This window comes from Gossypium arboreum, chromosome 7, assembly GCF_025698485.1.
Source record: "Gossypium arboreum isolate Shixiya-1 chromosome 7, ASM2569848v2, whole genome shotgun sequence".
NCBI classification, from domain to species: Eukaryota; Viridiplantae; Streptophyta; class Magnoliopsida; order Malvales; family Malvaceae; genus Gossypium; species Gossypium arboreum.
In genome coordinates this window covers 90,067,315-90,091,796 of record NC_069076.1, presented here as the reverse complement: position 1 = coordinate 90,091,796, position 24,482 = coordinate 90,067,315, and the positions used below count along the sequence as shown (strand labels likewise).

General features: G+C 29.3%; 1 pseudogene; it reads left to right on the top strand.

Annotated features, from left to right (window-relative positions):
* The first annotated feature begins 15,088 nt into the window (after positions 1-15,088).
* Positions 15,089-18,675, top strand: LOC128295521 (dimethylnonatriene synthase-like; annotated as a pseudogene).
* The last annotated feature ends 5,807 nt before the right edge of the window (positions 18,676-24,482 follow it).

The window sequence follows — 24,482 nt, the reverse complement described above, 5'->3', positions numbered from 1 at the left end:
TAATAACAATAATAACTAATTTTAACATTATTTAAATGCATATTTGTTACTTGATAATACCATATCTAAAATAGACATTTTATTTCTCAAAAACATTTTTTACAACAATGCTAAACACTTAAATTTTAAACTAAAACTTTTAAAAGTACTTCTAAAAACATTTTTCACGACACTTTTAAAAACATTATTCAAAAGTATTACTAAACTAACCCTAAGTACATAAAACCTTGGGCTTACCCTTTACCAACAATACCAAAGTCTTCTTGAAATATAATTCTAATTTAACCTAAATTAGCACGGGTTTTTTCTCCAACTTCCAATTAAAAGATTGGTGAGTTTTTTTACCTATATATTATAAAAAAAACTACTTAGATGGTATATTAAATAGATTATGTACCAAAATGGTACATCCAAGCAAGTGGAGGGTGGTGCATAGGTAGCACCACCCTAAAATACTGACACCTTTGACTGAAAAATAATAATAAAAAACTAGAAATGACATCTAAATAGGCTGCAACATAAAGGAATACAGGTCAAATACGATTCGTATATGACCAAAACCCGAACCCATCGCTGACTTGCTGTCATAGATGGGACAAGACAACTGGTGAAGGCTTAGAGGAAGGCGACACAACACTGGTCATGCCTAGTTCACAGGCAGCACCGGTTGGTCATGCCCACTGCAGAGGCGGCACACCGCTGGTCATGTCAATTCCACATGCAACACACCTGTGACTTGTCAGTGATGGGATAGGTCTATACCATGCCCGTGACTTGTGTTTTGGGGACCATTATAAGGTCCCCAGTGTCTCATTTTTGGCCGGAAGAGAGCCGAAATTTGAAGAAGAGAAGAAAAAGAAAAAGAGAGTGGGAGGGGAAAAAGAAAGAAAAAAAGAGAAGCGAGAAGAGAGAGGGAATGAGAAAGAGAAGGAAAAAAATAAATAGAAAAGGAAAGGAGAGATTGTTGTTTAGGGTTTAGAAATATTTGGTGTTTAAAAAATCATAAAAGGTAAATTTTTTATTTAGTAATTTTTTGTTATAAATAAATGTTAATTTGTTTTGTTGTTATTGTTGATTTAATTGAATTTAATTTTTAATTTTATTTTTGCAAGGTATTATTATTTGATTAAAACAGACTATTAAAGTATGTTTGTATTTATTTTATATTTTCATTCATTCATAAGTTATTTTTAATGTTTATTAAGTAAAAAGCCTATTTATGTTATGTATTAAAATGTTTATTTTATATAATTTATTTGTTATGTGTGTTTTAGGTTGATTAGATTTATTTTTATTTAATTTATTTGACATGTTATTTTGATTATTTTAATATAAATTATTTATTTTTATGTAGTAAAAGATGAGACCATTGAGATGGAATTTGTGAATGGGACCATTGAGTTAGAATTTTGAGATAAATTAGGAATAATAGTTTACATGTTCTAATTTTTTAAGATTTTATAATTGGGAATAATAGTTTATGTTTTTAAATTTTATTTTATGTTTTTATAAATATTATAAATGAAATTTCTTTTGAATCCTTCTATGCAAAAAAAATTATATTTTTGATAATAATTAAGTTTACATGTTATTATATATATTATATTTTAAACCAATACATTTTACCTGTTATTATTTTAAAATAATAAAAATATTCGTATTTATTATGTTGAGATAGTTTATGTTATGTTTTGTTATATATTTTTATTGCCATGTTATTTTTGTATTTTAATATAATTTTTTTTTGTTTTTTATGTAGGTAAAAGGTTAAACTATTGAGATGAAATTTATGAAAGGGACCATTGAGTTAGAGTTTGACTTGGAATTTATAAGATATATTTATTTTGTTAATGTAGTATAGAAAAATTATGATGTGGACAAAATTGTTTGGTATTTTTGTAATCAAAAGCAATATATAATATTTAGGTATTTTGATAAATATTTAAAATGCATCAAACTTAAAAATTAATTATCGAAATTTGTTTTGAAATTGCGGTATCGCAATAGGTTCATTGATTAAGAATGATGATCACATATCAAACACAATTAATAATATGGCAATATATTGTTATTTGTTAATCACGGGTTCCCTTAAAAAAGTTCTCGTCATTTACGGAAATAAATTATGTTATAATAACTATTTTCTATAATTTAATAGTGTCAGGGCCCGTACCGCGCATTGAGGTGTTAGGTGAATGGTTTAAGATATCTCTCGAATGAACAACTGGTGCCATACTTGGAGTTAGTCGGATTCGGGTCAGTAGCATTGATCCGAACGTTTAATTTTCAGTACGATTTAATATCTACATTGGTTGAGCGTTGGCGCCCGGAGACCTACACATTTCGTTTACTGTGTGGGGAGTGCAGTGTCACTCTAGAAGATATTATATTGCAACTTAGGCTCCCAATCGACAGGAGTGCCGTAACGGGCGTAAGTACGATACTTGAGCCGGCTGTCCTTTGTTATAGCCTACTAGGAGTCTAGCCCAACAATACTGAGTCCAAATTTATGGGTTTGAGATTTTCATGGCTGAAAGCCAATTTTGAACATTTATCAATTAATGCCACTGAGCAGGAGGTGATGTGCAGAGCTCGAGTGTACATTATGCATATTATAGTGGGTGTATTGATGCCGGATGCGAACAAAAACAGGGTTCATTTGATGTATTTACCCCTATTAACTGATTTGAAGAATGTTTACTCGTATAGTTGGGGTTCCGCAGTTCTAGCTATGTTGTATTGTGAGCTTTGTTGGACGACAAATCCTGATGCCATAGACATAGGCGAATGCCTCATATTGCTACAGTCATGGGCTCTTTATAGGATGTCATTCTTAGCATCAGTTAGGCACCAAGCATACGTATTTCCACTGGTGAACAGATGATAAAATTTAACTTGTTATAGCAATTAATTGACATTTTTTTCTAATGATACAATTCTAACGATACTATTCTAACATGTAATTTATTTTCGTAGATGGAGTACCAATCTGGGTATCAGGAGGTCATACACTGTCCCGATATATCATCTGGTGATTGAACAACATGTTAATGAAGGGGTAAGCTATTCCAATATTCGTAATATATCGTAGATGGGCAGTAGACTATAGTCCCCCCACACATGCATCAACTTGCGGCATATGAGCCAGAGCCAGAGCTAGAGCCTGAGTCCAAGCTTAAGCCTATGTGGTCACAGAGCTCGAGCCTATATGGTCACATACACATTTCGGGGATAGTTCTTATCATCAGAAGTTGTAGGTCAATGACTATTTCTCGAGCTCGTTAGGACATAGATATCATTCCAGGTTTGATATCCTTAGTCCAGTACCACCGCAGTACAACACTCCTTCCGCCTATATCCATCACATTACTCCACTCCTCCTGGGTCATATCCACCACAGTACAGTACTGCTCCCGGCTCAAGTTCATCGATGGTGTTCGGGACATATAATTTTTCTTTCGTGTTTCGCACACCCCTACCTGTGACTGAAGAGGATGTTAATCGTCGCGATCACCCACAGCGTGAACGTCGACCCTCGCAGAAATATACCTTTAGGACCACATCATCAAACCATCAATTTTAAGGGTTTTTTGCAATTTAAATATTACATAGTTTGTACTTTTTTTTATTCTAAAAAAATATAAATCAAGAAAAAGACAATCTTTGTAATTATTTGATTAGATTAATTGCAACATTAAAACTTGAAACAAACTTTATGGTCATAAATTAGATTAATTGCAACATTACAACATTACAATATTACAACATTAAAACTTGAACAAACTTTGTAATATAAATTAAATACATTATAACATTAAAACTTGGAATAAACTTCGTAATATAAATTTTGCAATATAAATTAAATATATTACAACATTAAAACTTGGAACAAACTTTGTAATATAAATTAGATACATTGGATCATACAAGCTCAATTCCTACCCGATTGTGACATTGTCCAATATGGTAGTTTCATTGTAGGCATTTACTCTAATTATGACCAACTAATCTGCACAATTCACAATGCTTCTTGTTGGATTTCTCCCTGATGTCCATTTCATTATGAATTCTGGATGATTGCAGATAACCTTTCGGATTCCTATGCAACCCTTTGTGCAGGACAAGCTCAAAAATCATCGGAGGCACCTCCCATGTAGGCAGTCGACGGGATGGGGAACCCATTCTCTCGGACACGTAACGTGCACTTTTCGGTGTACACATCATCGATAAATTATTCAACATTGAGTGAAACTTTAGCACATCTTGCCACGACATGCGCACATAGATAATGAAGTGTTTGGAACATCCTACAATCACACCGTTTGTTTCGGAGATCAACTCCATAGGACCTAAATGGTATACTGGGTCGACAACCGATGGTCTCCGTAACTCAAAACGCTTCAAGACGTCGTGAATATACTTCTACATTCATCGACCTCGCCATCCAACAATTTGCAACCATTCCATCCTTGACATATTCAACAAACACGTGTCCCGCCTCCATTTGGTTGACTTGTTGCTGGCCCAGTCTTAGCATCAAGGTAGCCAGCCTGTAGAATGTAGTTGAGAAGACAGATGAAATTGGAAGATGTCGTGTTTTCAACAACACAGAGTTGATTCCCTTCACCAAGTTTGTGGTCATCTGACCATAGCAAAACTTTGAGCCCATTGCCACCGCTCCATGGTACCCAACCACGGTCTAAAAGATGTGGCTGTTTAACCCTTCATGTCACTCTAATGTGTGGCTCTAGCTCATGCGTTGTATATATATTAAGAAAAGATAAGTTCTGATATTGCTTTAAAACATTAAAACTTATATTAAAAATATAAGGTTATCATTTACCCATTCTCACAATTTCTCTTCGCGATCGCATTCTTATAATCTTAATGGAAGTTCAAAGACGATGTGTCGGATGCGATAAATGGATCTCCATGGCACAATCAAACGCCTAATGACGATAATTAATCTTTTTCCTCTATCGAAGATGATGCAAATATTATCATTGCTAATAACATACCTCCACAGTCTGGTAAGGAATAATTCCTATGATTTCATGTTATCCTTATCTACGACGACAAATGCTATTGGGAGCACGTTCTTATTCTAGTATTGAGCAATGCAAGAAGTAGGATCTGTGTATATTTTTTGTATAGCTAAGTCCCATCTACTTGCACAAACGACTTACAGCGGGGAAATATGCGCATATATAGATTAAACATCCAGAACATCTGATGGAAATTTTTTTTTACCTGTTGTAGTTGGTCATTTAGGCCGTAATAAGGTTGTGTCTGTAACTCAATTACAGTCTTCGGTACGTACTCCTGTATAGCGACCATCCATCCCTATAACTCATTGTACGATGCATCGAAATCCCTGTACAATTGCTCCATTGCCATTTATTTAGCTATCCACGCCTTTCGATTTGATACTTGATACTGGAATCATAATTGCATTTCAACAATTAGTACCGAAACTTTAATGGTCGGCATGTCCTTCACCATTGACATGATACACGTACAAATAGTTTTGGAATCAAGATTTCGATGATCTTTTGTCATACGTTCTGTCATATGTGTTGCATGCATGTGTGAGAGCCAACAAATTTTCATATCTCCTACATCTGCGACTTTTGAATAAATGCAGCTCATACATAATTCTGACCTTTCACGACTTCTAACACTCCCCAATATATAATGTCAGTTTACACATTGTGACTTTATAGTCCACTGATATATTCATACTATACTACTTAATAGCAAATACGTACTCTTCCTTACTTTCAAATCTCTGGCCTACGAACAACTCCTCAATATCGGAATCTACGGCCAACTGGTGAGCAGATAGTATATCAGGGTACTTTAGGAACTCGACTACGTGCGTCGTGTCGGGGTCTATGAGCGACATGTGTACTCCAAGATTATTGTGTATCACAATACGTCGAATCCGGTTCCCGACTGAAGACGCGTTAATGTTTCCATTGTCATTTACATCTTTGTCGTCAATATCACCGGGGACCTCGCCGACATCAAGATCACTATTACTATCGACCTCGTAATCACAAGGATCACTACTATCATATCCATCATCACCAACCACATCAATATCAGGTGCAACATTAAGATCAATATCAATCTCGTGTATAATCGATTCACTATCAACGTATGATATTGGAGCAACATACACGGTTCTTCAGCTCCATATTCTTCATCTAATACAGTGAGATTTTCAGTTGGCTCCACACCAGCTAACTTAGCAAATAACTGAATCGGTGCATCTTGGTCACTCTGATTCCCACAATAAATAGCGATCATTATCTCCACGTCTTAATCGTCTAAAGTTTCATTTTGGTGAATTTGATGGGATCTATCGAAACTGAAAACTTGTAGAAAAGTTTTGAGATCCTTTTCCCACAATGTCTAACAATTTTTGCGCTAATCCTTTCTTTCATATCATCGAACAAGACATTTCTATTAAATCTCATTGTTATTTGTTGGCGACATTCAAATATACATCCAACGGTTGTTGTCAAGATTATTCCATCGAAATAAACGCATACGAAAAACTGATTATCCATCTTCAATACTTAATCTATTAAAAAATAAACAAAAATTCTCAAAAATAATTTCGAATAGCAAAAAAATACTTACATAAAAATTTAATGAATAAAAAGAGACCAAAATTATATTAAGATGCAATTTTTTTCATTCATAAGCTCATACTTTTTCAGTTCTCATTTTGTACATGAACAACATTTATCTTTACATTTAACCATTAAATTCAGTTCTAGGTTTTCTTCCATCTCCGATCCTGTATCTTCGTCTGAGAAATTCTCTATATAAAATTCTGAATTCTCTTTAAATTTATCTTCTACAATCGAATTTGGAAACTCCTCAGGATCTTCTTCCTCTTCAATCTTTATAACGGGTATTAAATTTAGAAATTCTCTTGGTAATTTCCTAACAACTAATTTATCCATCCATGTTATGTTAAATACATTTTGCTTCCAAGTCAACTTTCGTAAACCTACACTTTGTCTCGCTATTTTTCTTACTCTATAAGAAATTATAAACTTCACGAAGTATATAACTAGATTCCAATAGGTTCGTGGTACCAATGTCTTCCAAAGTTGGTCTCAAATGATTTGATACTCCCGTTCTATTCTTTGTCCCTTTAAGGGTTAAGCATTGCACTTTATTCTTTCTAATCAGTTCATGACCCTTCCAAAACACTTCTTGCATCTTTTGATTATGATAATAAGATGTTGAACGATGTCTTCTTCTAGTTTCATTCGTGATCTTGCAATTCTCTCATCATGTTATCAACTTTCTCCTTTGTCTTTGAAGTTATTATCTCATTAGGCAATATCAAATTTATTGCCATTTCTAACAATACCAATGATGAAATATTTTCAGTATTTATCTATTTTTTTGTTATCACTAACTAACAATTACTTGATAATAGTTACTAACATAAAAACTTTCAAATATATTAAAATTTTTAAAACATAACATTCATAACCTTACAAATCACAATAAACCTTAAACAAATAATTAATCTAAACACAAAACTTACTAACAAATCACAATAAACAAAAAACTTTAAAATAAAACATAAAAATAATACTAAACAAACTATATAATACTAACAAAATAATTTTTCTTATCATAATCTATTCTATTTGAAAATAACAATAAAAATAAAATTACATTTTCTTTCTTTCTTCTCTTTTCTTTCTTCTCCCTCTCTTCTTTCTTATGTTCTGCTATTTTTTTTAACATATACTAATATTGAGCCGGATAGGGGGGGGAAATGGTACTGATGCTGCTTATTGATAGGGGTCACCAGTGCCGCCTATCAGATAGGGGTCACCGGTGTCGCCTATTAGATAGGCACCATACCCTTTTCGTATAAAATACCGATTCTCTATACTATTCGAGACAAATGTGGTGTAGGCACCACTATTAAAATATTATTTTTAGTCAAAAGTGTCAATATTCTAGGAGTGCTTGGATGTACCATTTTGGTACATAATCTATTTAACATACTATTTAAGTATTTTTTTATAATATATAGGTAAAAAGCCAAGATTGGCTAAATTTTATTATTAATTTATATATATTGTGAAATAATTTTTATTTGAAATAATGTTTTTAATTAATTTTTTAAAAAATTATTATCCATGAAAGTACATGTAATTTCAACTAAGTTCAGTATTTATTTTTATTTTATTAACATCTGTTTTTTTTTTTGTTTTATTTAGTTTTTATATAATATTATATTATCCATGTGGACTTGATCATTTGGGGAAAAAATTCTACATCTCAAATTTTCATTGGTTGATTTAGCAATTTACTAAGGGTGTTACATTATATACCATAATAAAACACATATTGATAGTTCAAGTATCATATTAAATATTTTAAAAATTCAACCATTTTTGGGGTTTTACATTAATAAAATAAAACAACTCAAAACTGTTAATAATTTTATATTTTACATTAATATTACGAAAATGGGTGGAAATTAAATTATTTGTGACAATAAATCATTTTGAACAATAAAAGATAGTGTTGTTAATGTGTTAGCGGCGGTACTTATAAAAATAATAATTAAATAAAATAATTATAAAATATATATTAATTCAAAAAGGGTGACCTGAATATTTCAGGTGGCACCCATTTTCACCCACCTTTTTTTTTAATTTTATATATTTTAATTTTATATTTTATATTTTTCATAATTTATTTTTATTTCATAAAAAATGGTTGAGTTGTTTTATTTTTACAAATTTAATTTTTTAATTTTTATAATTATAAAATTTTGAATATTTAAAATAATAGTTGAGTTGATAAATTTTTGGATAAAAATATTTAGGTAAATTATCTAAATAGTTACTAAAGTTTTTTAGCGAGTTCTTTTTGGGTTACTGAATTTTTTTTGTTGAATTCGTCATTCCGATTAGGTGAATTTTCAATTCTAGTCACTCTACTATTAAAATGTATTCGACCATCAAATAAAATGTCGATGTGGCCTTCTTTTGATTGGTACAATAACAAAATTAGTATCTAATATTTTACATATTCTATCAAGTTGACTCTATTTCTAAAAAATAATACATTTCACCCTTAACATTTACACATTGTTTGTAACAACCCATTTTTTAGTGGTGTCGAAAACGACGATTTCGGAACCCTATTTCCAAAGTTTGAGTCCGTAAATATTAATATTTTAATATTTAAGAGGTTAGTATAAATGTTAATTAAATTTTGGTCGTTTAATTTTTTGTTCAAATGGATAGTTAATTAAGGTATAAGGATTAAATTATAAAATTTACAAAAGTTTATCGCTATGGAAATTTTAATTAGTTGAAGGACCAATTAAGGAATTGGACCCTTATAAATATGATAAACGGTGGTGGGAGACATCTAGTATCCACCAACTTGGTTAATTAGGATTAATTCTGTTTAATTAGATTAATTAATTATTAAACTAAGTATATAAGTAAAATTAAATGAAAACAAAACATTTATTTTTTCATCTCTTCTCTATCACCGAAACTAAAGGAATAAAACAGGGTTCAAGCATTTTCACATTTCCATCCCTCAATTTGGAATGATTTTAAGTAATTTTCTTATAATTTTTATGTTTTTAGCTCGTAGGAGCTTGATTTAGTTAGTCTATATACCAATTTGTAAAAATATTTTAAAGTTTATAAAAGTTTTCATTGATGAATACTCGAAGAAATTGATACTAAATTTTTAAATTTTAAGCTTAAAAGTAGAAAAGAATTAGTTTGTAAAGTGATTTTTTTTTTTTAGTTTTGGACATAATGACTAAAGTGTATAGGTTTTGAAATTGACACAAAATTCTTGTAATTATAGATATTAGAGAGTATATAAAGGATGTAGTTGATATTGGTTTTGAAATCAAAACTCAAATTTGAAAGTTATGATAATTTCGATTTTAGAAACTAAATTGAATAAAACGAAAAAATTTAGGGTATTCGAATAATGAAATAGAATTGATATATGCATATTATAGGATATTACAAAGGACTGGAATTGATAAATTGAATTGAATTATTGTATACATCGAGAATTGAACCAAACTAATGATAAGTAGGAAAAAGGCAAAATTATTGATTAATCCTTGCAATTCAACTTGTCTCATTGATTTAATCGAGTAAGTTCATGTGGTGTGTTGTTTTTAAATTGTTATGTATTTAAAATTATGAAAATATATATATGTTTAATTGAAATTTGGATTGTTTATGATTTGGTACAAAATGTGAAATTTGGACTGAGTTGTAAAGAAATGAATATGAACTTATATGTTGGAATTACCCCAATGAACTTAGTAAAGGGCTTGTACACATGGATGCAGATTGATTACCGAGATCTAGGATTTGTTGTGAACTCGAAGATACATGTGGCATAAGTTTAGCTCGAACGAGTAATCTGATGTCGTTTTAAAGGTTTAGCCCATAAGGGTGACTTGACATGTATATTTAATGTTTGGGCCAAGCTATTTGATGTGTTGATATAAAGGTTTAGCCCGGACGGATAACCTGACATGATTGTATATTCAACTCAAACGAGCAACAAATATGGTTAGTACCAATGTTTTCGACTTTATTTATTGAGTTTCATCGTGTAATACTATTATTATGAAACGAGAAAATGAGATGACACAAAATGTATTTAATGTTCAAATATGGTATTAGTGAGTGATTTGAATATAAATCTTTGATATACCTGTAAGATTACTTATATGATATGAATTGGTATGTTATATACTTGGCATATTACACAATTGATTATGTATCAAAGCTCACCTTTTTGTTGTGACTTATTATGTTAGGTAAACTTTTCCAAATTAGTTAGTTTAACATGCTTAATTGTAAATCGAGGTAAGTTTCTCGTTCAAATACCTATGAACTTACTAAGCATTCGTTATGCTTACCCCGTTGTTTTCTCTTTCCTTGTAGTTTGCCAATTTGCGGAATGTGTGGATCGGATCTACGAGAAGCTCACACTACCCCGTGTACAATTCATTAGTATTTCAAACGTTTTAAAGTCTGATTATGTGGCATGTACATAGGCGTTGTTATATTAACTTAAAACGATAGTTTTGGTTTGAACTTTAGTTAATGCGTGAAAGTTAATGGCAATTGATAAATGTAAGTTTGGTAATATGTCGTGTTGTGTGTATCAAACTTATAATTGCATATTTGAGCATGAAATGGTATGAGAAAATGATTATATGGAATGGTTAAATGCATATGTGAATGAATTGTAATTCTATAAGTTGAATTGGTATGAAATGGTGCCAAGTTGAGGCATTTGAATTTATTGATTGAGAAATGTTTAACTGCAATGTTTTGGTATGAGTTTGGATTGGTTTTATGCAGGTTCAAGTCTGTAGTTATGCACCAATTATGGAAATGATTTGGTTACATTGAAATAAGTACTAAATGGCTTAAATTTGACCAAAAATAGAGTTCACGTCTCAACGAGCAACCTTCCTCGTCACAACATCGGTTGTCAGTATGTTACGTCGCGACGACGAGTGACCTGAGGTCACGACATGACCAACTGTTTGGTGACGTCACGACAAAGAGGAGTTGACGCCATAGCGTCGACCCTAAATTTTTAAAACTTTACAATTTATTCTTATTTTGTACTCGGGTCAACAAAAGAGCTTTCGTAAGCTTGATTAAGGTTTGGATTTAATTGTGAATCATAATGAGAATGTCTTTATAACATGTTTGAGTGTTTGATTGATTTATTTATGGTCTATTTGATTGTAGTTGTCTGGTAATAAATGTGGCATCTTATCGCTCGAACCCGACGATTGAGTCGGGTGAGGGGTGTTACATTATCAACTCAGTCATTATTCTAAATATTAAAAAATTTAAGATTATAAAATTATAAAATAAAAAACTCAACATTTTTTTGAACTAAAAATTAAATCATGAAAACTATAAAATATAAAATATAAAGCAAAATATATAAAAAAAAAAAAAATAAATGTGGGTGAAGAAAGTGTAGCATGACATTTTGGTGTCACCTTTTTTTATTAATATATTATTTTATAGGTGGTACTGCTTAAAACATTAGTGACATCAACGATATCACCTTTTATTGTTCAAAACAATCTATTCTCATAAATAATTTGCTTCCACTCTATTTTCGTAATTATTTTTTCTTATTATTAAAGTAAAAACCTTAACCCTACCGTGAAATTTTTTTATTAATTGTTATTAAAATTATTTATTTATTATTTTAGTATTATTGGAATCGATTAAATTGATCAGTTGAACGAGGATCGATCCATATATTGGTTTAGAAAAAATGATCATATCCATATATTGGTTTAGAAAAAAATGACCGAATTGACTTTTAAGTGAATCGCTTGAAATTGATAGAAAATAAAAATTATGAAAAAACATTGATGGTTTGAATAAATTGAACCGGTTTATAATTTTTTATTATTTTTAGGAATATGTAAGGCATAATGATAAATTTAGGTTCAATATTTACATTTTTATCAATTTGATCCTTATTCTTTTATTTATTTACTTAAATTTAATCATTAATCTTTTAAAATGAGTCTAATTATTTTTAATGAAAATACTAATTAAAATATTAATTTACTAAAAAACATAATGTTTTCCAATCACGCAAATTCTCAAATATTATTGATACAATTTTTTCAACAACGGATGACAAGAGGACCAAATAAAAAGCTCGGTCCCAAATGAATTAACAGCCACTTGTTTAATATTAAAAGAATCCCACTTTTGTAAATCAAATCTCCTCAATTTTTTTTTAATTTCGATTAGTGATTTATAAATATAAATTGATAAAATTGATATAATTTTACTTAATTTCACAAAAATAATGATTATAATTTATTAAAGTAAAAAGCAAAGAGTAAATCTAATAGATTAAAATATGTTATAAATTTCTGTATTTTTTAAAATTTAGGATTTAATCTTCATATTTTATTTTATAAAATTTAATTTTTCTATTTTCTAGATTTTACAATTAAGATTCAACTTTTAACATTATTAGATTCTTTTATTAAATTTATTGTTTTATATTTTTAAATAAAAACTTACTTAATAATTTTGTATTTAGCTTGAATTTAACGAAAATAATTTTAAAATATCACCATTAAAATTAAATTTTAAAATATAAAAAATAAAATTTCTACAAAAACTGAAATCTTAATTTTTAAAAGTATAAAATAATAGTTATACAAACGTTTTACTTAAACATAAGTACTAGCGTGTGAAACGTGGTGATAGCGAAACGATGAGTTTTGTGGTGGGGAATTTGAGAATTAGACGTGATCCAACCATGAACGTCACCAAACGAAGAATTTCTTTTATAGTACTTTTTTTATAAATTTAAAATTTAATTATTATACTTTTATTTTCAAGATTTTAGTCTTTCTATTTTTCAGATTTTAAAATTCAATTCTAATTATTAATACTGTTAAAATTGTTTTATTAAATTTATTGGTGTAATATTTTAAAATAAAATAATACTCACGTAGTAATTATGCACCTAAAAAATATAATAATAAACTTAAATTTAACAAAATAGTTTTAAGAATATTAATTATAGAACTTAAATTTTGAAATCTAAAAGTTGAATTAAATTTTGAAATCTAGATTAAATTTTAAAATAAAAATATAAAAATAAAAATAAAAATTTATTAAAAGTAAAAAATTATAATATATTTTAACCTTTGAAGTAATTTCTTTTCTTTAAATTTAGTTAATTAATTTAAGACTTTTTATAAAATTAACCTAAAATTTAATTAATTACATAAATGACTATTTTTTTAATTAAACATGCAAATAACCTAAAATTTACAGTAAAAATAGGTGGAGCCAAAGAGTTTGGCACCACCAACATGTCACATTAGCAACTAGGATAAAAAATTAATTTTTTAGTGGAGCCATGTAGAATGATATTACTTGTATAAATATTAGGGAAATACTATAATTTCTGAAAAAATAGAGGGACTTTTATAACAAATTTTTATTTTTTGGTGGAGCCAAATAAATTGAGGCCACCAGTTCCAATGTGATTTTTTAAAAGTTTTCTAAAATTTTAATATACTAATTTTTTTGTCTTTACCTATTAAAAATATATTAAAAATTTAAAATTTAAATTTGCTTATACTTAAATTTTTTTAATATATTTCAAAATTTTAATAAATTTTAAATATATTTAAATATATTAAAATTTTAAAATTTATTATACTAAATTTTTAAGTTTTTAAAATTTTAAATATATTAAAAAATATTTTTTTATTTTATCTATTAAAAATATATTAAATATATTAAAATTTTAAAAATATTTTTAAAAATATATTGAATATATTAAAATTTTAAAATTGGTTATACTTAATATTTTTAATATATTTAATTTTTAAAAATATATTAAAAATATTAAAATATTAAATTGGTTATACTTAATATTTTTAATATATTTAAAATTTTAATATATTTAAATTTTTTAAGTTTTTAAAATTTTAAATATATTAGAATTTTTTTGTCTTTACCTATTAAAAATATATATTAAGTGCATTAAAATTTTAAATATATTAAACTTTTAAAATTGATTATACTTAACAATTTTTAATATATTTAAAATTTTAGAAAACTTAAAAAAATCAAATTGGGAATTGGTGGCCTCAATTTATTTGGCTCCACCAAAAATGAAATTTTTTATTAAAGTCCCTTCATTTTTAAAATTACAATATTTCCCTAATATTTATATATATGACACCATTCTATATGGCTTCACAAAAAAATTAAATTTTTTTACCCCAGTTGCTAATGTAGCATGTTGGTGGTGCCAAACTTTTTGGCTCCACCAATTTTCACTGTAGATTTGAGGTAATTTATGTGTTTAATAAAAAAATGAGTCATTTATGTAATTAATTAAATTTTTTAGGTTAATTTTATAAAAAAGCCTCAATTTAATGTAAGGTATTTTAGTTTTAATTTTTATTCCACAATTTTACCCTTGATAATTGCCGTATCCGTAAACTTTAAAAAAAAAAAAATCCAATTCGTAGTAGGAGCCTCTTCTATAAATAATGCCGTTTGCTCTACAACTTGAAAACCAATACTCACATAATCACCATGGATCTTTACACTTACATTCCATCGATTGCATCTTTGTTGCTGTTTCTATACATTTTCTCGAGAAAAGCACCCAAGAATTCCAAGAAAAATTGCATCCCTGAACCGACCGGTTCATTGCCGCTCATCGGTCACCTCCATCTCTTAGGTGGGAAAGAACCAATCTGCAAGAACCTAGCAACAATGGCGGACAAACATGGCCCACTCTACTCACTCAAACTCGGAACCCACCGAATTTTAGTGGTAAGCAGTTGGGAAATCGCCAAGGATTGTTTCACCAACAATGACCGAACCTTAGCCACTCGAGCCAACATCGTCGCCGGGCGGTACATGGGTTACGACAACGCTATCTTTTCGCTCGCCCCATATGGTGAATATTGGCGTAACATCCGTAAGATGGCCACCGTCGAGCTTCTTTCAAGCCACCGTTTGGAGAAGCTGAAGCACATACGGTTCTCCGAAATGGACTCGTTCATCAAAGAGTTGTACGGGCTTTCACGAAACGGTGATAAAGTGACTATCAGTGAGGCGTTGGAACGGTTGACGTTTAACATCAACCTTAGGATGCTCTTCGGAAAACGATTCTCCGGTAACGATTACGGGAAGTAGACAGTGAGCCATGGCGGTTCATGAAAGCCATTAAGCGAGCGTTGTATCTATTTGGGATATTCGTTTTACCGGATGCTCTGCAGTGGCTCGAACGATTCGATATTCAAGGCCATGTTCGTTCCATGAAGGAAAATGCCAAAGAACTCGACTCAATAATCAATGTTTGGCTCGAAGAACATCTTAAGAAGAAAAGGGAAAACCAGGGTGCCTCTGAAAGTGATTTCATGGACGTGATGTTAACTCACTTACGCGAGGATACTGTAATTTCAGGCCATACACGCGACACCATTGTCAAAGCGACAACATTGGTAATGGTTGCACCACACTATATCTTTTAAACTACATCCTAATCACTATAAATTATTAGTAAGTTTATTCGCTTTCGTGGTTGTATGAACCCACATCGTGCAATCTCATAGAAGAATACAATCACCTTACTTGCGAACCCTGTAAACTATAGGTTAAGACCTAATTAAGTATTTGAGTAACGTAGCAATAATGACGAGTACCATAATAAATATTTACTAATTTATATTTTTTTATTAATTTTTAATTACGAAACCACTTAAATATTTTTAATAACTTTATGTTGGATAATTATTTTGAGATAAAATTATAACTGAATTTAAGATGTTATCATATACTTTTTTTTGTTATTTTATTTTAAAATTTTTACATAAAACATATTCAATATCTTAAATCAGTTTGTTGAGTATTTTTATTTTATTTGCAGTGCATAGCATAGTTACTATTATTTTATAGTATTATACATTTAATTTTCATATGATAACATAAAATATAAAATTGAAAACCAAGCCAAATGGGTATTAGTATTTGAGTTAAAACTCAACTCATGATTTTACAAATTTGTTTTACTTTAACTTATTTAAGTAAATTATATCTAATGTCACTAAATTGTTTGTAAGTTTATGTTTTGGTTAGTCAATCTTAAAAAGTTATAAAATTGTTATTAAATTATTCTAAAGTTTTCGTTTAAGTTATTGAAATATTCAAAAAATTTAAGTCACAAGGATGTTAAGTTTTTTTAAAGTCCGACTAGCGAGCTCTAGACGATGATTTGATAATTAGTATAGTAGATCAATACCTATTAATTAACAAGGAGAAAAACATACTTTAGATCCAAGTCAATTTAGCAGCAAGTGATCAAAGAAGAAAATTATTAGGACTTTGGTTCGCAGATTCGTAACATTAAAATTTATTTCATGAAAAAAATTGAAGTATAAAATAGAAAAAGAATGAGAGTTTTCAATTGGTGTAGGTAGTGAAATAGAAAATGTCACATAGTAGTGATTTTTTAACAACCTAGTACTTAAATTTTTAAATAGATCTGTGAACATTTTTTAATTTTTTGAAGTTGAGTAATCAAAACATAAACTTACTAATAATTTATTTACCTAGGATTAAATCTATCCATGGGTCGGGTTGGGCCCTAACAAAATTCTAGGCCCACTTGATAGGCTCGGGCTCGGCCCGACCTGAAAATGGGCCTAAATTTTTGTCAAAGCCTAGCCCAAATTATAGATGTTAAATTTGGGCCCAGCTTGGCCCGTATTAAATTTTTTTATTTTTATATAAAAAATTAAAAAATATAACATATCAAAGACACTAAAAACATTAAAATAACACTAAGATATGTGTAACTTAACAAGCAAATGTTTCTAAAATAGAAATAGTAGAAAATTAATAATAAAACAAGAATTATACAATATCCAAATAATAACATCAAAATAGTAGTAATATAATAGTAAAATGATAGTAAAACAATAGCAAAACAACAACTTTTTTTTTTGTAAATTCGGGGCGGGCCTGGACAAAACCTTACTTGAGGCCTGATCTGTTTTCTAAACGAGTCTTATTTTTTTGTCCAAATTCATTTTTCAAATTTATATTTTTACTCAAACTCTTTTATTTTTCGGGTGGCTTGAACTATACACAGTCTACCTAAGGTATAGCTTACTCAACTTATTTTCACGTTTAATATTTTTTCCAGCACTTGTTAATCTTAAAACTTGAACAAGATTGAATATGTGTATACTTCATCATTAAAACCCCGCTGCTATTTGCAGGTTCTTTCATTGACCGGAGGAGAAAGCACATCAGTGACAATCACATGGGTACTTTCTTTACTACTGAACCACCCCAATGTTCTAATCACAGCCCAAGAAGAGATAGACCACCACGTTGGAAAACAAAGGTGGGTTGAAGAATCAGACATTAAGAACCTCAAATACCTACAAGCCATAGTTAAGGAAACTCTACGTTTATACCCACCAGGACCAATCACCGGAATCCGTGAGGCCATGCAAGATTGTTGCATCGCCGGCTACGATGTTCCAAAAGGGACTCGTTTGATTGTTAACATTTGGAAACTACATCGAGACCCACGGGTTTGGGAAAATGCCAATGAATTTCATCCAGAAAGGTTCATGACAACACATGTTGATTTCGATGTTAAGGGTCAAAATTTCGAGTACATGCCGTTTAGTTCCGGTAGAAGGTCGTGTCCTGGAATGACGTTTGGGTTGCAAGTTGTGCACTTGACGGTGTCGAAATTAATTCAGGGGTTTGATATTAGGGTGGCGGAGGGGACAGCGGTGGATATGGAAGAAGGCTTGGGACTTGCCTTACCTAAGTTGAATCCTCTTGAAGTTGTATTATCGCCACGCCTTGGAACTGAGTTTTACGAATGCCTTTAAGATGGTGAAAAATATAAACTAGAAATTAGCCTTTTATATTTTGATTAAATAATTGTTAGATGTCATAATGGCAAGGTGATACAGCTTTTAGTTGAGCATTAAATAAGTTTACTGAATGCACTTGGGAATAAATGTAAGCACAATATTTTAAGTTAAAATTTTAAAGTCGATATTATTAAGAAGATTTTATTTAAATATTATATTTAATTGGGATAAAATTAGACTCGAAATCAATAACAAATTACAATACTTATGTTTATAGCCGAAATATTCTCATGAACTACCAGGTTGAAGAAAAGTACGTGTTTGACATTGGCAGGTAAAATTATTGTAAGGGATTGAAATGTTAAAAATAATTATGTTTATGTTAAAGATAGAGAGTACTTATATTGTTTACTATAATTATTGTAAACAAATTATTCTTTTGCTTAATGTGTAAAGATTTAGAAAGGAGGGTGGTTTAGTTAATATATAAGATTGGATAGTTGCAACTTGATAAGTAAGTTTAACTTAAATCAATTATTATATTGTAGATTGATAGTGGATTAATTTTTATATAAGACCACAAAGGTGTTGGAAGTTTTCTGTATATGTAACAAATTTTGTATCCATCTTAAAATTTTTACTTTATTAGTTAGTGATGCCAATTACAAGCATAAAATGTTTCCAAACCACGAAATCAATTGTTGTGTTCATCACAAACTTTTAATGTGCTAGTTATTAAGGCCCATTGTAATTGAATGCGTAGTTGAAAACAACACAATTTTTGAACCTAATATTAGGATAAATCTCAAAATTATATATATAAATTTTGATTTAATGTGGAATTGTATACATAAACTTTAATTTGGTGCAGTTAGACACGTGAAATTTTGATTATGGTTCAAATACATACTTGAAATTTTAATTTTGATTTAATCATATACACACTTAAAGAAATAGATAAATCAATCTATTGTTATATTAGATAAATATAATTATTTATATATGCAATATATAAACATAAAATGATGTCATATCAATAAGCGTGTTAATAATTTACGAGAATTGGTTCAAATCAAAATTTCATGTATAAAATTATACAAAATCATAGTTCATATGTACAATTACATATTAAACCATAGTTCATGTATAGTTTGGGATTTATTCCTTCAAATTAATATCATATTGTTTGATTAAATTCAGTATAGAAAATTTAAAAATAAACTATTACAAAACAACTATCAATTCTTTTTCTTATTAATTTTAAAATATACAAAGACCTAATCTTTGAATAAAGAAAATAATGTAATGTAAAATCTTTCATTAAATGAAAAACTTTTCACCTTGTTTTTTTTCGGCTTGGACATGCCTCTGTCGAAACCATTTTTTTGAAATATGGGGGTCAACTTGGTTTTGAAAATGAAAATGAATAAAAACGGGAGTCGTCACCAATCCTTTTTTTATAAGGCGTGATCGGGTCACCTCATGATTGATTGTTTTAATAAAACGCTTTGATTTATTAAAATAACAATTTTGATCCACGAAATTCGAGAAAAATGGGTTCGGGAGTCGGTTACGCACGAGGAAGGATTAGCACCCTCGTAACACCCAAAATTGGTACCTAATTGATTAATTAATGTCTTAATGTCGAAAGTTAAAAATCTGAAAAGAATTTAAGAATACGATCCTTCTTTTTTATTAATGTTAATTTTACAAAAAAAAAGTTTAGATAAATCGAAGCAGACTCTAAAGACCTTCTTGTCCTGAAGTAATAAAATATCACATCCAGAACGTTAGGACACGACATTTTAAACCCTCAAGAATAAGCTTGTCTTTTGATTTTCAAAACTTATGCATTTTAATTTTAAAAAGATATCCGGTTATTTAGATTAAACGAGAAAAGATCGAAACCCAGTACGTTAGGGCACAATTTCTCGAATTTCTAAATACAGAATATTGCCTTTATTTTCGAAATTTTCTTTTTACGAATAATATCAAATGTAATATTTAAAACAAATATTTTTTTCTTATTTGAGAGATAACATAAAATAGCCTATTATAGAAAAAAACATTTAAACGTGATTCCTTGACGTGACTTGTAGCAATGTAAAAATTTTAGTTTCGCTTGGTCGCTAATTGTGGCGATTTATTAAACATTTGAAAACTAACTTTCGATTTTATTAACAAAGGGAGTCGCCACCGATCCTTTTTATAGGTGTGATCGGACACCTAATAAATTTATTTTTAAAACAAAAATAAGGCCAAGTTTAGGTCTACGTGAAAGTCCAGAGAAAAATTAGGGTTCGGGAGTTGGCTACACGCGAGGAAGGTATTAGCACCCTCGCGACGCCCAAAATTGGTATCTTATAAACAAGTGTTGTCTTAATTTTCAAAATTGCAAGTTCAAAGTAACATTGAATCGTGATCCGATCAAAACACGAGAAATTTCAAGTTTCGTTTTCTTTTGAGAAGGATATACCGTTTTAACACGAGTCGATTGATATTCACCCAACATAGCGATGAAATCGATGACATAGTGTTTAAATCGGTACGTTGCCTTGCTTATTGAAATAAATAAAAACACGAATAAATGTTTTAAAATAATGAACAATGGGGTAATATATAAAATGGCGGAAGCGAAAGATAATAGTTGGAAATACATCAAGGCACATAATACATACAACAATAATATTAAAAACAATGACAATGCATGCGATATTAAATGTAACAATAGTATCAAATACGAGAACACAATGAGAACACAACGAATATACATATAAAGATAATTAAGAGTATATATGTAATATATATATATATATATATAAATAGTAATAGTGTTAGAAATATACTATATATAGTGTTTGAAGTATATACATAAGATAGTAAAAAGGTATATGTAACTTGTATTATTAAAATATGTACATGATTTATACATTTATATGTATAAAATGAATATTGAAAAATTAGTGTACATGACATATATGAAAAATGTATATACATGATATAATATGAAAAATATAATAGAGTATTCTAAATACATACATGAGATATAAAATACAATATTAAAAACATATACACGTAGAAAAGCATATATAATATAACACTTAAATATTTACATAATATATACATATAAAATAGTAATAATATATATATATAACTAATAAAAATAAAAAGAAAATTAAGAAACATGTATGATATATATATTTATATTAGAAATTATAAAAAGAGACTATTCATACACTATATAGATACATACATATATAATGATGTTATAATATATGATGGTATTAGAAATATGCATACAATATTACAAAATATATATAACTAACAATATTAAAATATATACATAACAACAAAAGTATGATATTAATAGCATATATATATAATAATATAAAAGGGTATGTATATGATATAGTATTAAAATAAATACATAATATATACCTAATATAAAAAATATAAAACTTATTAACAATATTGCATAAATATATTATAATATTTAAAATATGTACGTCATACATATATATATATTAGAAATAATAATATTAGCTATAATAATACATTGATGATAAATAATAATAGGCATAATAAACAGTAATAATATAAAAAAATAACAAAATGATATGAAAATGAATTTAAATATAAAAGGACTAAATTTGAAACCAAAATGAAGTCTTGGGGCGAATTTGAAAATAAAAGGAAAGGAGAGGGCTTATTTGAACACGCGAGAAACGTAAAAGGACCAAAAGCACAATATTCCCAGTCATTTAAAAAGCTGCGTATGCACTAGGACCAAATTGAAAATCGTGAGAAATTTTGGGGCTAGATTACAAAATACAATAAACTTGATTATAAAACCATAAGAAAGCGGAGGGGTTGAAAGCACAATTAGCCCCTCCAATTAAAAACACGCGGATCCCAGCAGGTAGGGTCGGGTCGACCCGATCCACGGTGAAACGGCACCGTTTCAGCCCTAAATTTTAATGCCCAAAACGGCACCGTTTTTAAGGGCTATAAATAGCCTTTAAATCTGAAAAAAAATCATTTGGAGCCAAAGCCAGAAAAAAAAAAGAAGAGAGAGGAGGGAGCCGAGCGATTTCCGGTCAGAGGAGAGGCACCGGTTCATCATTAGAACCAACACATGGCAAATACCAATGGAGGTAAAATTTTAGATTTTTCTATATTTTTTTATAATATTGTATATATATATATTTAAGTGTATTAGAGTATAGAAAAAAGAAAAAAGAAAAGCCAATGAAAAGAAGAAAAAAACGATTCGGTAATAGGAAAGAAAATAGGTTTTTCACCTTTTTCCTTGATTTGGGTTTTGATTTGAACAATATCCAATACTGATCTGTTGTTGTTCCTAAAAACTAATGTGTGTATTCTCTGTTTCTTTGTTTTTAGACTGCCGAAAATAAGAAAAGAAAAGGGGACCCCTTTACATTTCGTTTCATGGCTTTTATAGCCTTTACAATTTTATTTCCTATTATTTCTGTCCTTTCTCTCTACTGTGTGCAGGATATGGCCGATGGAGCAGGTGGCCTGCAGTCAGGGGCATGGGGGCGCAGAGAGTAGGTGGGTAGGTTCGGCGCAAGTGGGAAGGGGATAGGTGGTTAGGGTTTGGGTTTGCTGTGTTGGGTCTTGGGTAGTTGGGCTAAGGTTTGGGTAGGGTTAGTTGTATTTGGTCTGATGGGTTTTTGTTGTTTTGGGTAATGTATTGGGCTGTGGGTATTTTGTAAAGTAAATGGGTCAGGGATTTTGGGTTAATTTGTAAAGGTTTAACATCGGGCCCGGGCAATTTGGGCTTATACATGACTTTAACGAAGTGAAATAAAATGAGGATGTTGAAAATGAGACGATAATATATGAATAAAATGTAGCATCGATAAATGATACTAATAAAATTACTAATAGAACATTTCATAATGCATATAATGTTGATGATCACATAATATACTATTTTAGCACTAATATGGACAACTAGAGAAAAATAAATAATAATGATAAAAATAATAATAATGACAATAGTAAAGAAAATAATAGTAATAATAATGATAATAATGATAATAAAAAACAATAGTATAATAATAATAATAATAATAATAATAATAATAATAATAATAATAATAATAATAATAAATTGATGAATGGATAAAGCAAATAGCATTAAACCTAAGCATTAAAAGGGTAAAAGAACAAATAATTAAAAATTGAATAAACAACAATGAATAATGTCGATGTTAAATGTTTTAAAAGTAAAAGAATAAATAAATGAATTACTATAATAGATATTCATAACATTAAATTCAGATATTAGAAAAGAAAGAATGAAAACATAAGTATACAAATTGATGAAACAATTATAAATAGTATCACATTTAAAAATTTAAAGTATAAGCGAAAAACGAACCCAGCAAATAAATAAATGTACAAAAGATATGGGTAACATAAAAATTAGGTATTAAAAGGGCAAAGAATAATAAATATATATATGAATAATAAAATTAATAAAGTAAAGGACTGCATTGAAATTGAAATAAAATTAATGACATAAATCATAATAAATAATATCAAACAAGGATTGAAATTGGATGCGCGTAAAAGGGCGAGGATTAAACGGGAAATTATTCCCATACACCTCCCTTTAACGCACCGTTCCAAGAGGTCAAGTAGTCAGAGGATTGAAATGAAACAGAGCTAAAATTATAGGGAAAAATTAAAAAGAAATAGGATTAAATCAAAACAGGTTAAAAGCGAAAGGACCAGACGTGTAAATATCCCTTTTTGGAAAAATCACGCGGATCCTGTCAACGCAGGTTGGGTCTCGCTGTGGGTCGTCAAAACGATGTTGTTTTGACGTCTGTAAATTCGGCCCAAAATGGCGTCGTTTTCTCTGCCTATATAAACCAAATAAAAAAAATTTTCATTTCTGCTAAAAATAAATAAAAAAACCGCAAAAGGCCCTCTTTTTTTTCTCTGCTGGGGCTCCTACGCTGGTCATAGGTCC